This window comes from Vicugna pacos, chromosome 2 (genome assembly GCF_048564905.1).
Source record: "Vicugna pacos chromosome 2, VicPac4, whole genome shotgun sequence".
Classification (NCBI taxonomy): Eukaryota; Metazoa; Chordata; class Mammalia; order Artiodactyla; family Camelidae; genus Vicugna; species Vicugna pacos.
The window spans coordinates 8211288-8227702 of NC_132988.1; the positions used below are offsets into that span (position 1 = coordinate 8211288).

General features: G+C 38.4%; 1 non-coding gene across 1 annotated transcript; it reads right to left on the bottom strand.

Annotated features, from left to right (window-relative positions):
- Nucleotides 1-825: 825 nt before the first annotated feature.
- TRNAA-GGC (transfer RNA alanine (anticodon GGC)) lies at nt 826-898 on the bottom strand. The gene has a single exon. It is a non-coding gene; the product is annotated as a tRNA-Ala (tRNA).
- Between the last annotated feature and the right edge of the window lie 15517 nt (nt 899-16415).

Consider the following 16415-nt stretch of genomic DNA (forward strand, 5'->3'; position numbering starts at 1 on the left):
ACATTCTCATGGCATTTAGTGTATGTCTTTCATACGGTATTTGGTTTGTATTTATTTATATTACAATTATTTATATGTATATTATTTCTCTCATTTTAAGACAGTCAGTGTTGGAAACTTGGATCAAGGTGCTGGAGTAGGAGGAACTTACCTCCCATTACGAACACATCAAAAATACATCTACATGTTGAACATTTCTCACTGAAAACTACCTGGAGACTGGCAGCAAGACTCCTGTACAACCAAGGCTGCAAGAAAGATCTACAGGGATGCTTTCTAAGCCCTCAGGGGACTGGTGATTAATTCCAGTCTTCTGGAGAGAAAATGGATTTGAGGACTTAATCACTCCACTCCCGACTTCTTCACAAGTCACTAGGAGACTTTAAGAGGTTTGTGGCTTAAAGATGACTCTGCTGACTGCTCGCTACTCCAGTTGGGCTCCGAGCTCAAAACCTGAAAAAAGTAGCAGCTGGCAGGTGAGAGCTCTGCCCAGGTCCTGCTGGGTCCCGGGCCCGCCCTTCCCCTCTGGGTGGGCAAGAACCTTGAAGTTGGAGGTTCTGGAGAAGACCCAAATGCTGAGGAAAAGCTACAAACTGCTCCCCCAAAACCCGGACCTCAGCAGAGAAAAGCGGAACGTTGGCCAGAGTCTTCCCAACCAGGAGTCTGGATGAAGTGCGGATGTAGATACAGAAATGGCAGTGTCTGCTACAGCAGTGAATTGCACAATACACATCGTCAATGTCGGGTTTTTGTTATTAATATTATTTATATTTTTTTTAATTTTTTGAGGGGGAAGTAATTAGGTTTATTTATTTATATCTTTAATGGAGGTACTGGGGATTGAACCCAGAACCTCATGCATGCCAGACATGCACTCTACCACTGAACTATACCCTCCCCTACCATATATATTTTTTTAATTGAAGTATAATTGGCTTATCATGTTGTGTGAGTTTCTGGTGTACAGCTGAATGATTCAGTTATATGTATATGTATATATAACTGAATATATATTCAGAATATGTGTGTATGTGTGTGTATACACACACACACACACACACACACACACACATTCCCTTTCATATTCTTTTCCATGGCAGGCTATCACAATACATTGAATACAGTTCCCTGTGCTGTGCAGTAGGACCTTGCTATTTATCTCCATATTCAATTTTGAATTAATAAAGTGTTATATAATAAATAATGGCTCTTAAAATAGAAAAGACTCATAAAAGAAATTCTGATGAAATCAAGACTATCAAAAATTACAAGTATAAAGTCATCTCAGCCAGAATTTAGCATATTTAGAATTAAAATCTAGCATATTTAGAATTAAACCACCTCAGAAAAATCTGAACTGCATGGTTAGTCGCCTCATGTTACACACACAGAAACTGAGGCATAGGGAGAGTAAACCACTTGCCCAAAGTCACACAGTGATGAGGAGGTGGAGGTGAGTTTTGAACTCAGGCAAACAAATCAGGCTACAAATTGCTTACAGCGATAAAGATGCTCCAGGTTTTTCACTTATGGCTGGTGCCCTTAGTGAGCAAATCATTTAATCTTCCTAAGCCAGAGTCATCATCTGTAAAGTACAGTGTGTGATTGGAGGATTTTTGTGGTCTTTGCCAATGCCAATATTCCACAAGAGGCACACATTATATCCTTAAATAAATGAACATTATGGGTTTGACTTAAGAATCATGACCTATTCAGGCTAAAGTCAATAAAATTAAAAATGTCTTACAACAAGGTTCTTGCCTTCTCAAATAAGACAAAAAGTCTACCTACACTATACAGCATTGAAAATGTTTCTACAGGACTCAAATGAACTAATTATTATTTTGATTTCTTGGATGAGTGTAAGCACATGTGACTGTCCTTTATGATTGGATTACCGCATTCTGTTGATTCTTATTTTGTAGTTGGCTTTATTCCTTTGATATGTATGTAAGTTTACAAAGCTAAAGATCTAATCTGTTCTTAGAAACAATAATTAGTCCATACATGAAAACAGAAGATGTGCAGTATACTGCATGTATGTATTTACATGCAATATAATGTGTATGTGCAGTCGAACTGTAATAATTCTACATAATAAAACTAGAAAAAAATAAGAAAGAAAATGATTCCACCAACATCTGTAAACTTTAAATGAACAAATTCATGTGTTTCAAATGAATACCATCAGGCCAAGTAAGAGATGAACAAGTGTGGAGGTTTAGGTACCTAAACGGTACGAAAAAGGAAAAAAATATATTTGACCTTTATTTAACTCACTTGCTTATGAGGCTGATAATGAAAGTGAGTCTACGCGGGATTCCTGAGAGTGCTAAGAAAGAAGCGTGTAACAGCAGAAGCAAAAGACTCACTGCACAGTAACACTGTAACAATTGATCATGATATTAATGGGTCATGAAATGATGTGTAGTGAGTGTGCGTTATTTTTCATTAACTACCTCAAGAGTTAGTGGAGTTTTGTTTTTTTTTCAACTCTTTATTTGGAAACAACTACAGATTCATAGAAGTTGCCTTTCACCATGTTTTCTCCAGTGGTCACATCTTATATAATTATGACACTATTTCAAAATTAGGAACCAGGCATTGGCAGAATGTGTGTATAGATCTATGTCATAAAAGTTTGTCTTACCCCTTAGAAAAGGATGCCTTCAATTCTTCATAATTAAGATGTGTTTCCACCTATGCTGTTGGCTGAAATTTTCACTTTGGGCTAAAATTTTAACAGGCTAAAGTCTGTGTTTGAATAATGGGCTGGCTTCATGCCCTTTTGCTGAATTTAGCACTGCTTAAGGTATTTTCAGCATTAGCTAAATGATACCCTCATTTGTCCAACAGCCAGATTTTATCCTATTTTTTTGGGTAAAGTTGCTGGAAAGAGAAGTATTTGTGAGGTCCACTGAAACATTTCTAAATGGTAGAGTTAGTCCTTGAGAAAGTTTCTGAGGTCAGATCAGGTATTTCAAATTCTGTATCCTCACAATTTACAATTCTCTTTGCCTCCAGTAGCTCTATGATCTTAACTGCTCTAGGATTGTTTGGGGTCCTTTCCTCCATACCCCCTGCTCTTGTGAAAAGTCATTTTATTGTTATTACTGGTCTTTAAATCCAGTGGGAAAGGCAGTACCTGAGTTCCTGTTGACACACAGAGACGGTTACTGACCCTCAGCCCCCTCCATAGCCTGGCATGAAGGACCACGTTGCAGGAAGGGCAGACTGCAGCACCAAACCCGACGGTAGCATCACCTTTGACTTGACAAAGCCTCCCTTTCTCCATCTCTAAAGTGTAAGTTGTAAATTCAGGGACCTCCAAGACACTGACTTTGTGTAATTCAATGATTCTGTGATTTCTCCAAGTCAGGCAGCGCATGCAAATTCAGTTCCATAGCCAGCCTCTCCTCCTGTAGAATATTATCAGCAGAAACATACTTTCATTTCTTTAAAAGGATACAGTTGACACTCTTGATGCATCAACAGTAGTTTGGATGATGGACCAGAGAATCTTTTCCACTATGACAGTCTGGCTTGGCCATGGCCTCGACCTTCACCCATTCCAGGCTGTGAGCAGGACCAGGACATGAGGAGTAACAAACTGAAATTCCAGATTCAGTTTTCAAAAGCTAGAATAATGATTGATAAGTTGATGCAATAAGAAAGTAAGATTTGGGGCCAGCCCTTGGTTGGAATCCCAACCCAATTTCACCAGCTGTGTCCAGGAATAGAGAGGTCAGCTGGGATAGCAGGAGAACCAGGGTGGGCTTACTCTGGACAAGCACGGAGATGGTTTCACCCTCTGCTCCATTGCAAACTGCCTCCTGCACAGAGCTGCTCCTGGATCCACCGGTGTGATTTCTGGCCAGGCAGGAGTCAAAGTTCTGAGAGTAGATCCTGCTCTTAAAAGATGAAGTGAAGACAATGTTCATTTTCATGTCTTTTTTTAATACACTCTGATTTTATTTTTGAAGGGGAAGTTAATTAGGTTTTTTAATTTATGTATTTATTTTTTGTTATTTTATTTTTTATTGAAGTATAGTCAGTTTACAAAGTTGTGTCAATTTCTGGTGTACAGCATCAAGTTTCAGTCATACATATACACATATATATTCCTTTTCATATTCTTTTTCATTATAAGTTGCTACAAGATGTTGAATAGAGTTCTCTGTGCTCTACAGGAGAAACTTGTTGTTTATCTATTTTATATATAGTAGTTGGTATCTGCAAATCTCAAACTCTCAATGTACATATGTATTTTTTAATGGAGATACTAGGGACTGAACCCAGGATCTCATGGATGCTAAGCATGTGCTCTACTACTGAGTTACAACCCCCGTATCTTCTAGTAATCCATAATGAAAAAGAATCTGAAAAGGAATAAATGTATGTATATGTATGACTGAGACATGATGCTGTGCACCAGAAACTGACACAACATTGTAAACTGACTATACTTCAATTAACAACAGCAACAAAAAAAGGTGAAGTCAAGGGAGTATAGAAGAATGTCATGACAGGAGGTTAGAAGCCTGGAGCACAAATGAACAAGAGAATCACAGACTTTCAAGTGTGAGAAAAGACTTTGGGGAACTATGACCTAGTCCTCAATATCCTGACCAGTGGTGGTCAGCTCTCAGCTTCAATATCCCCAATTGTAGGTAACTCACCAACTCCCAGAGGAAGTGGTTTAATTTTTGCCTTCCTAATTCAATCCTTCCTCATGAAGGACTGTCCTTAATTTTCTTTTGTTTTCTTCCTGTGATTGTTTGAATGGGAAGTCAACAGGAGAGTGGAAAGCAAAACAATAGAAGCTCTTGCTAAGTCCTGTGCAACAGTTTGACAATATCACAATTTCACTGGTGTTATTTGCAGGAGTGATTTCACCCTAGAATCCCTAAAATGCTAAGGGTGCGCAATTCTCGGTGAGTGTTCCCCTTGCCCTTCTGAGTGTTATCACTTTAGAGAAGACTGTTTTTTATTTCTCAAAATTCCACATTATTGTGACCAAATTTTGAAAAAATTCCAGAACAACTGGTTTCTCTCTTGGTATCTATTTTAAATACATGGTTTGATGTTTTCCCCAACCTCTTGCTTGAAGTGTGAAATTGTTCACACAGCTCTGGTAAGGCTCCTGAAATTTCTCCTTAAAAAAAAAATCTAGAGTATATGATATAGAAAAAAGTTAACTTTAATAAAAATGGCCAAGGTTAGATGGAGCCAACCCACAACGTTCGTATCATGTTCCAAATGGTTAACAGGAATGATTTTGTTCTTTTCTCAAAGGAGAGTATTCTGTGCATCAAGCTTGGTTTCCTTAAGTAAGCAGAGGTTGTATTTGAGGACAATCAGAGCTATTAAAAATGTGAGGTGTCACCTCACACGAGTCAGAATGGCCATCATTCAAAAGTCCATGAATGATAAATGCTGGAGAGGGTGTAGAGAAAAGGCAACTCTCCTGCACTGTTGGTGGGAATGTAGTTTGGTGCAGCCATTATGGAAAAAGGTATGGAGATTCCTCAAAAAACTAAGAATAGACTTACTATATGATCCAGCAATCCCACTCCTGGGTATGTATCCAGAGGGAACTTTAATTCAAAAAGACACCTGCACCCCAGTGTTCATAGCAGCACTATATACAATAGCCAAGACATGGAAACAGCCTAAATGTCCATTGACAGATGACTGGATAAAGAAGTTGTGGTAACTTTATACAATGGAATACTACTCAGCCATAAAAAAGAATAAAAGAATGCCATTTGCAGCAACATGGATGTTCCTGGAGAATGTCATTCTAAGTGAAATAAGCCAGAAAGAGAAAGGAAAATACCATATGATACCACTCATATGTGGAATCTAAAAAAAGGACACAAATAAGCTTATTTGCAAAACAGAAACAGACTCACAGACATAGAAAACAAATTTATGGTTACGGGGTGGGGAAGAGGGTAGAAAGGAATGAATTGGGAGTTCGAGATTTGCAGGTACTAACTAGTATATATAAAATAAACAAACAACAAGTTTCTTCTGTATAGCACAAGGAACTATATTCAATATCTTGTAGTAACTTATAATAAAAAATAATCTGAAAATGAATATATGTATGTATGTATATGTATGACTGAAACATGATGCTGTACAGCAGAAATCGACACATTATAAACTGACCATACTTCAGTAAAAAAAAAAAACTATTAAAAATGAAGTGACTGCATATCAGAAGAATAACTTGTGTTTTCTGTCACCACTGCTTCTCTATCTTGGTATCTAACACGGAGGCAGTTGGCAGGGATGTTCATCGCTCAGCCCTTCCGTCTTTACCCTCCAGAAAGAAGAAGTATCTCTAATTTCTCTGCACATCCAGTTACGGGAGAGGGTCCCAATGAGATTGAAAGATCTAACACTTAAGGAATCATCCACCCAGGAAATTAAAGCTATTTCAAGAGGCATATTTATACATACTAAGCTACACAGTGAAGATGGTCAACAAGTCAAAAGAGACTTAGCATGACTAACTTTTTCTAATAAAGGTTACTCATTTTAAAGCATGAGAACAGGGCAGTGCAGAGTTTGAGAGGGAAGTTTCCAGAATCAGGCAGCCCTGAGTTTGGATTCTGGTTTCACCATGACTATCGATATGACCCTGAGCAAGTCATCTGCGGTTAAAACCTAAGTCTAATATTACATGCTTAAAGATAAGACTAATACGAGTATTTCACCCCATTAAATTTTGTGAGGAATAAAAGATAATGCACACAAATGATGTCCGATAGCACCGAAGACACAGGAACGTTTAATACACACAAGGGCTGTATTATTTATTAGTCCATGATTCCAGAAATGTTTATCATGCCTGCTGTATTCCAGATCCTGCGTGAGGCAGTGAGGACAGGTGAATTAGAAGTTCCTGGCTTTAATTGCCCTCAACATCTAGCAGAGAGGAGGAAAAGATAAACCAATGACAGTATAATGTGAGAAGTATGACCGAGGGACAGGGCGGGGGGGGGGTGGGGGGACAGGTCACAGACAAGACAACAGGAAGGTTTGATGGCTTTACAAATAAATGAAAGTCTTTCCAGTGATGTAGGCTCCTAGAAATGTTTCTGATTCTTTATCACATGTGCTAGGCTCTCCACGGATATCATTTCTCTATGGAGTAAATATTGTGCTTCTGAAATCTGCCATCATTTCTCCAGGCTGTTAAGGAGGCTGTCCTTAAGGACACTAGTCCAGTGAGCATCTTTAAATTGGAGCCCCTGGAATCAGGCTCCTGGGATTAACTTCTTGCTTCCTTGAGCACTGGTGTGCTGTGTGTAAAATTCTCAATTTCTGTAAGCTCAGTTGCCTCCTCGGTGGAGTGGGGGTCACGCTGTTGCCGATTTCATGAAATTGCATGAGGATTAAGGGAAATAATACATATCAGTCACTTGACAGATGTCAAGTGACAAATGAGTGTTGGATGAGACACGGGGTTGAAAAGCTCAAAACCACTCTCATTTCAGAAAAGCCATCATCTTCTGTTTGGTTTTTCAGGACCGTGACCCATTAATCAGAATTCAAAAGGGAACACGTCTCTGGGCAAGAAGGAGAGACCCAGAGGTGCTGGGAAGAGCACCTCTATTTGTAATGGCGTTCTTCTCTATTTCCCTGGATGGGAGGATGAAGGATTCTGTGTGAAATGAGATAAGGGCTGGTTTCCATTTACACTGTTGGGATAGCTCTGTTTTCTGGGCGCTCATTCGTAATTCTCTCATTTAATGTGTAAATATGTTTTAGTCTTGACAGAGCGTGTTCCTGGTTTTATGGCCAAATCTGTTGCCATGCTGCCTTTCATTTTCTTTTTGTATTTTTAATAAGAATCCATTGGTTTATCCTTTTTTCTTTTTTTTTTTTGTCAGATTCTTGTGAAAGGTAACAACCCTTTCCTAATGACCCGAGACAGCAAGAAAAGGAAGGAGAGGTCTTGGAGGGAAGGTAATGTTGTTCTCCACAGAAATAGTAAAATTAGACTCTGGACACGGGAAGTGGTGGGAGGATTATTGCCAGCAAAGTAAACATGCTGATTAATTAAAATCTCACTCTCCATGCCGTACCTGCGGGGGCTTCACGGCTGCGTTCCCCAGCAGCACAGCTGTACTGTCATTCTCTGAAGGCTAGAGATCATTGTCTGAAAATTTTATTTGAGCTGAAAAAGCAGGTCGAGAATCACCAACCACTCCCTACCACAGGACGACACACTGGTAGCCCAGTGGATGGGTTCTAACGATTACACGTATGTGTACCGTTTCCCCAGTAAACCACAATGGATTTCTCCTTACCATTTCCTAACCCCAAATTCTTATGATACTCAAATTTGAGTGTATTTATATCAGGTTTTTCTGCCTAAGCAGTCTTTTTAAAGTCTTTTCAAAAGTGTAAACTAGAACACACATACAGGGTAATTGCACATCTGAAGTGTAACGGAAGAGCATAATGAAAAATTGCAAAGCCAACAACCAGAATGAGAAATAAAATACTCTGCTCACCAAGAATTCCTCCACCTCACTGGGTGGGTGCCTCTTCCAGTTTCCACTCCTTTCCTCTCCTGCTGGAGGGAACCATCGCCCTGATTTTATAGTAACACTTTCTGGGTGGTTTTCCCAAATACGTGTGAATCCCAAAAAATATCATTTAGCTTTGTGGGTTTTTTAAAAAAAATTCTTATGAGTGGAATCATGCAAAATGTATTATATTTTTTGTCTAGTTTCATTTATTCAATATTATCTGTGGAAGGTTTGGAATGGAGACAGAGTTTATTTTGTTTCGTTGCTAGAAAATAGTCTAATCTAAGACAATATTATGATTATCCATTTTAATTGGACATTTGGATTGTTTCCAGTTTGAGATAATTAAGGGCAATGATGCTACAGACATTTTTCACATTTAATGTCTTCTGTTCCACATGGACAAGAAACTTTACAAGTTCTAGCCTAGTGTTCAAACTGGTAGGATGAGAAGACATGCATTCTTTCAACTTTACTAGTTAATCCCAGGTTGTTTTCCAAAGTGTTTGGACTTATTAACACCCCTGCCAGCAGACCTCATACTATTACCGTTTTGGTCAAACTTACAGGTGTATAATGGTATTTTATTGTAGTTTTAATTCACCTTTTCCTGACCACTAATGACACTGAACCCCTCTTAGATATTAAGCAACAATCTCCTATTTTTGTGAAGTTCAAATATTTTGCCCATTTTTCTCAGAGTATTTCCTTCTTCTTAACAATAGTTTTTATAAAAATCTAGATTCAAGGACTGTGTTGTTTTCCCCAGCTTTATTGACATATAATTGGCAAATAAAGTTGAAAGATACTTAAAGTGCACAATGTGATGATTTAATACATGCGTACATTGTGAAAGGACTCCCCCAGAGAATTAATTAACACATTCATCACCTCGAATATTTGTTCTTTTTTCTTGTCAGAACATTTAAGTCCTACTTTCTTAGCAATTTTCAGTTATTCATTACACTGTTATCACATGTAGTCATCGTGTTAGACATTAGATCCACAGACTTAAATCGTGATAGAACTGAAGCTTTGTGGCTTCTTACTAACTTCTTCCTGGATTGCCTCATAAGTATGTTGAAAGACCATACATCACTCACTACTCTGTAGAAAAACTCTTGCCAACTACAACAACAATAATAATGATCATGAATTTGGTGCTCATTTTACGTACCCAAATATATACTCATTTAATTCAATGTGGATCCCTGTTTTTAGATTTTCCCTTTTATTCCATTGGTGATTTTGTCTGTGTTTTGTCTATTTCTGCACCAATATTGTCTTCACTGCTACTACTTTGTCTGTGCTTAAGATGTTTTAAGTAATTATAATACAAAAACATACTGAGTATAGCACAGGGAATTATATTCAATAGCTTGTAATGACCTATCATGGAAAAGAGTCTGAAAAAAGAATAGACGTATAATTGAACCCCTTCTATACACCTGTAACGTTGTAAACTAACTTCAATAGAAAATAAAAGTTTAAAAAAAAAAATACTGAGGGTATTACAGGCTAGTAAAAACCTGGGTATCTCTTAGTCAATTTTCATAATTATTAATGGTCAAGTTGATGATCAGAATCCTTGGAAGATGTTTAATGTAGTTAAATCAAGAATCACTTTTAAAAGATGATGAATGATTCTTGAAGATCTAAGTCTAGTTTGAGAAGATAATTTATAATAAAGCAGCACATGGGGAAGCAGTGGGTCTTAACCAGGATATCACATCAGAAAAAATTGCAAAAGCTTTCAAAGTTCATTTCTGGTTCCTTAGTCCCAAGGAAATCTGGGATATAGATGAGAAATGTTAATTTAAAATTAAAAATACATGACTCTGATCATCACTCATGTTGATAACTACTCCAAAGAGTCAAAAAATTGATTTCAAGTTCCAGATCTACCAATTACTAGTTTTATGACCTTCAATGTTACTTAAACTTCTAGTTTTTTCAACTATAAAATGGGGACAGGTGTCCCTCTGAAACCCAGAGGGCTTTTTTAAAGGCCAGTAGGCATAAATACCTCTTACTTCTCTTCCTCCTTTAATCTTGGTTTCCCAAATAATTGTCTAGTACAAAGAGATGTCAGAAGTATCTAAATAAAGCAAACTGCATAGAAGTGGTTTATGAGCTGCAAAACATTATTTAAATACGAAGTATTTTCATCTTAAAAGTTATCAGGTCAAGGAAGTGCTTGGGAACAAGCAGTGATGGATTCACTAAGGACAAGAATTAAGGCAGACTTTATTGGATTTAGTGCCAGGCTTTAAGCGACACTGGAAATGACATTCTGTGCTTCTTCTGAGGCACCATCTTCTTGTGCAAGTGGCCATTTGTCAGGTAATGTAACAGCAGGGGGAGGAGTAGGCAGTGATATTTCTTGAGCCCTAATACTGAGTCAATCATACGACGAGGTCTCCCTACTGCAACTCACTTATGGGGCTATGCTCACTGGATCTCCACTTAGTTTATTTGGTTATTATTTGGCAGCCAAAGAGACTTGCATGGCAAACTAGAATGAAATACTTGTGTCAGTCGAGTCAGGATTATTAGAAATAATAATAGCTGCCTTCCACAGAGACTCCCCAGGGAACCTCTTCACCTGCCTCGGAAACCAGCTTCTGTTCCCCAAACTGATTGTTTGAATAAAAAGGGATTTCTGCTTAAAGCCAGTGAACGTGCACTTGGGTATCACATCTACTTCCCACCCTTGAATTTCTAACTTACACCATGGATAGCCACAATAACACCACGTCTTCCTAAATCCGCCTCAAAGTGTTTAACAAACTCCTGAGTCTCCACCACCGTCCTCGTCCTGCTCATGTGACAACAGAGGACTCTAAGGAAGAAACATCCCATAAATGACTGAACTTGGAACCAAAAGCATTAAAAAGAAGCAGGACCCTTGGATATGTTCGTTATTTCTCCAGGACTATGAACAGCAGCTGACACTTTGTTTCCATTTGTCTTTGATTAATGTCAGCTCCTTTCTCAGCTGAAGCATCTCTTGTTCTTATTACATGCTTAAAGATAACTTTTGTTCCAAATGCATAAACTATGTATAACCTAGGCAAAGGGAAAAAAAGCAGAAATGTTCCAATAATCCTGTTGTATGCTCTATGACCTGGCCGGATGACGATTCTCTATAATTTTTCTTGTCTTCTCGTTGCGGACCTCATGCTGCTAAGGCTCTTACCACTGTCAAGGCTTGCGTCAGGTATCTTCAGGAAGCTTCCCTCAGTTCTGAGTTAAGTAGCTCCCAGAAAACTGTGACTACACACCTTGGGGGTGGGCAGCTGGAGGTTACACTCACCATCTGCTCCATGTTAAAACGATGCATTTCTGTCCCATTGAGTGCAATGCTTGTCAAGAGTAAGTCTTTTTTTACTGCCAGCATCTTCCACGGAACTTGGACCACTTGGGTTATGCATTAAATGTTAGTTGAATGGAGCGGAGCTGCTATGACCTCTTGCTGATGAGACCCATTTATCCACTTCCCAGATACACTGATGGTGAGATGAGCATATTCAACTAAAAAGTTGGATATAAATTCTTAACTTTAGAGTCTGCTGTTCTTTCCTCACCTACTCTCCGGCCAAGACTACTGTGTTGGTTCAGGCAGAGCTGGCTGGGAAGGGAATATTATGTCCAAACTATAGAAAGCATGAAAAATAAGTAAAAGAAGTGTTAGGATGACTTCAAAACCGGAGCAATTGAAATATTTTCAAAGTGCCACGTGTGTGATTTCTTCAAAAGGAAAATGTTTAAATAAGACTCAGATGAAACCTAATACACAGTTCCTAGCATTTTCTTCCTTTATTTTCCCCCTGTTTTTCTTATTTGGCTGACTTTTTTTCTAATACACTCTAGTAATGCTGAGGTATTTAGAGTATTAATCATGGCTATTTAATTTAAATTTTTAATTTTATTCAAGATGTTTAATAATAATTTACTTAAATATATTCAGGTGCAATTTTCCCCGCAGAAGTACTTAAACAGGAAAATGCTATTTCCTTGTAAAAAAATTGCACTTTTTTAAAAAAAACTTGCCTTATGCTCTTTTTTTTTAAGTATTTTTTTTTCCTCTTTGGTTGCTGGAGGTACTAAGGATTGAACCCAGGACCTTATGCATGCTAAGCATGCATTCTACCACTGAGCTATGCCCCACACCCCCTGCCTTGTGTTCTTATTTAGTACTAAATATAGGCTAACAGGGCAGGGAGTGAGAAGGAGCACATAGCTCAGGGCTAGAGTGTGTGATTAACATACACGATGTCCTGTGTTCAATCCCCAGTACTTCCATTAAAAAAATAATAAATAAATCTAATTACTTCCCCCTCCAAAATCAAACATTTAAAAAATAAAATAAATATAGGCTAACCATAGTATCTTGAGACTTAAAAAAAAAAGAAAAAGACCAGTTGTATGAAGCTGCTTAAGCTGAAAGCCAAGTATGTAATTTTTAAAATTTCTATTTGGCTGTGAGTGGGCCAGGGAGCCATACAGGGTTCAGGTAGACGTGCTCTGGAGTCACCAAAGGTTGGCTCAAACTCACCTTCTGGGAATTACTAACTGTGATCTGGGGCTTTGGAGGGATACTCTGTAATCTCCGTGAGCTGCACTTGGCTCCTCTGCAAGATGATGACACCATCTCTTTGAGAGCTTGCTGTGAGGCACTGAGGGTGCCCTTGGCAGCCATTGCTTTCGTGAAGGCTATCCATGTATAGCCTTCACAATACAACTTCTGTTACTAGTCACCTGATAATGAAGGATTTCTTTGTCTGCAGCCCCTTTCCTCCATTCAGAGCGAGGTGGTTTTATTGCCATCCTATTATTGTTTGTCATCGCGTTGCATTAGTACTAATGGAACGTCTTCAAATTTCAAACCTTTGACCGGAAAGGTTAGATCACTGTCGTCCTTTAAATATTTCTGACTGCCAGTTTTCTCTCTATCCCTGACCCTACCACAGCTCCTGGCCTCTGAGACCCTATTCTTAGCACAGCTCACATCCCATCCCATCTGTGTCTCGTGTCAGTTTGGTCAATTGGCTTTCCTCTCTGCAACTTCATTCACACCCAAATGTACTTCTAAACATTGTTCTGTTCTCAGTTGCAAAATATCATTTCTGTGACCTTTAAAAATGTTGTCCATTTTGGAAATCAAGTGCATTCCCCTCATCAGCGCCTCCACACTCTCCCCGAGTCCACCTCAGTCTCTGCGTCTTCTCTGGTTGGCTGTTGCACGGCACAGGCTTCCCTCTTATTTGGCTAAACCATGTCTCTCTTTATTTTTCAGGAGACTTCCTCTTACAGGATCTGTTATAGGCAGAGTGCTTTATTGTAAATAGTCCCAGAACAGTTCTCAGATTTTATTAACTCATTCCTAGATTTATTTAAAGGAATCACATAATTTTGGAACTTATATCTGTATTAGATATTAGTTAATCTAATCTCATTTTTCAAATGGGAGTGCTGAACCTAACCTTAACCCTAACCCTAACTCTAACCTTGACCTTAACTCTAACCCTAATCTTAACCTTAACCCTAAACTTAACCCTAACCTTAGCCCAGCCCTAACCTTAACTCTAGCTAACCCTACCCCTAACTTTTGTGGTGCATCAGAGATTGGCGTACAGCAAGCATTGCCTGTCTTTTCTTTCAACTAAAATCACCCCTTGAAAGCAAAGGTTACATTTTACCTACATCCCATGTGTCTACAAAATTTAAGTTGCTTTGGTGCTAATACAACAATTCAACACTATGAGATTTTGATACAATTTTATGCCTAATTATGAACACACTGTGCCTGTAACAGGTGGTGCTTGTTGCAGGGATAATGGCAGTGGCAGGTGACCTGGAACTCTTGTCTGAGCCGCACTTCTATGGTTGTCCCCTGCCATTGGTTAGGCCTGTGGCAAACTCAGTGCCCATAAAGGGCTGTGTGTTGTGTTATAGAACCGAGTCGACGGGCTTCGGAGCGGGACATGCCTGAATTGGGGTTTACCACTTGCTACCTCGTGGCTTTGATTAAGTCATAGAACCTCTGGGGGCCTTAATGAGAACAGCGACACAAACGTGACATGTGACTTAGAGATAACTCATGGCAAGCACCCAAGAGATAAGGGCTTTATATCTGACAGCTATTATTATTATTAAAGTCTATTTGATACTGCCTAGCGGGAATGCATAAGTAAGATAGATCAAGCAGTCTCCAAAAGAGTCTTCCAAAAAGAAATCAGCAGCAAAACAAAACAGGTGGAACTAGAGAAAGTGATATGAGCACTCACTTGTTTCATTATTTTTTTAAAAAGCCATGAAACACTAAGATTCAAGATGAATACATATATATATACACACACACATACGTACATCATATATACATACATCATACATAAATAAATAAAGTAGGAACCTCAACAACTAGTAAAATTTAGCTTAAAATTAAAAACAAAATCAAGGAAAACAAGTTAGTCACACCTTTTTTTTCTTTCTTGCCTTTTGGGAAAAGCACAATATTTTGCTTGATTGCTTTCGCTCACTTCACAACAGGCACGTGGATTACATGGAACACAGGTGAAAACAGTCAACTGTATGGTGTTTTTCCATTGTTCACTGGTTTAAAGGAATAGAAGAAAATCCATGGATGTTGAAATCACTTGGCTGTCGGTTTGAATCTTACCGCGTCTTATGGGCATCAGTTTACTCACTTGTAATATCACAAGATAATGTGCAAAGAAAAGCATCTGGCAACAGACTGAATCAGATACATACATTAATGCAATATTCCCAAGAGACAGTTTTAATCAACACATCTTTCTCTTCTCTCTCACTTCGGAGGAGATGTTGTAAATGCAAAGTCTGACTTCAGTACGAGACTGCAGAGCTGTGGTTTTGTCTCGAGGGGGTATGTCGTGCCTACCCAGTGAATGCTTATGAGCATAAACGCTGAAGCTTTCACTGGAAGAAGCTGAAGCATCGCACAGAATTTTCTCATTAAGGGCAAACAGTAATCATCTGGATAATTTTATTCTGATCAAGTGTAGACATGTTTAGAAAATGAACAAGGTAATCAGATAGACTGGAACTGACACGAGCCTCAGAGTCAAACATGCAATTAAATCTCTGTTTTGCCCTTTGTTAGCTCAAGTGAGTTTAGAATGCTGTTTAATCTGAGCCTCAGTTTCCTTGTGTGTGAAATGAGGGTAAAAGAGGCTACTTGGAAGATATTTTGTGAAGATCAAATGAGGTAACATATATCCAATTTCTAGTACAGAGTAGGTGCTCAAATATTATCTCTCTTCCAACCTTCTATACTTTTTCTCCCCTTTAGAAATTATTGTGAAAATTAAATAAGATTTTGATGATAATTCAAGTGCTTCTTATGTCAGTTTTCCTTATATTTTAAAGTTAGGAGACACAACATTGTAAAATGATTATAACTCAATAAAAAATGTCAAAAAAATAATAATAAAATAAAGTTAGGAAAGGCAGCTCACAAAATGAGAGAAGATATTTGCAATGCATAAACCTGACAAAGGACTAGTACCCAGAATATGTAAAGAACTCTTACAACTCTCTTCCTTAATTTGTGTGTTACTTGGCATTAGGTTGCTTAATCTCTAAGTATTTGGGGATTTTTGAACTATGTTTCTTTTATTGACTTCTAGCTGAATTCCATTTTGGTCTCAGAGCAGACATTGAATGATTTCTGTTGCTTTAAATTTGTTAAGGTTTCGTTTTCTCTCCGTGGCTCAGAATGTGGTCTATCATGGTGAATGTTCCATGTGAGCTTGAAAAGAATGTGTAGTCTGCTGTTGTTGGATCAAGTAGGCAATAGGTGTCAATTCAATCCAGTTGATT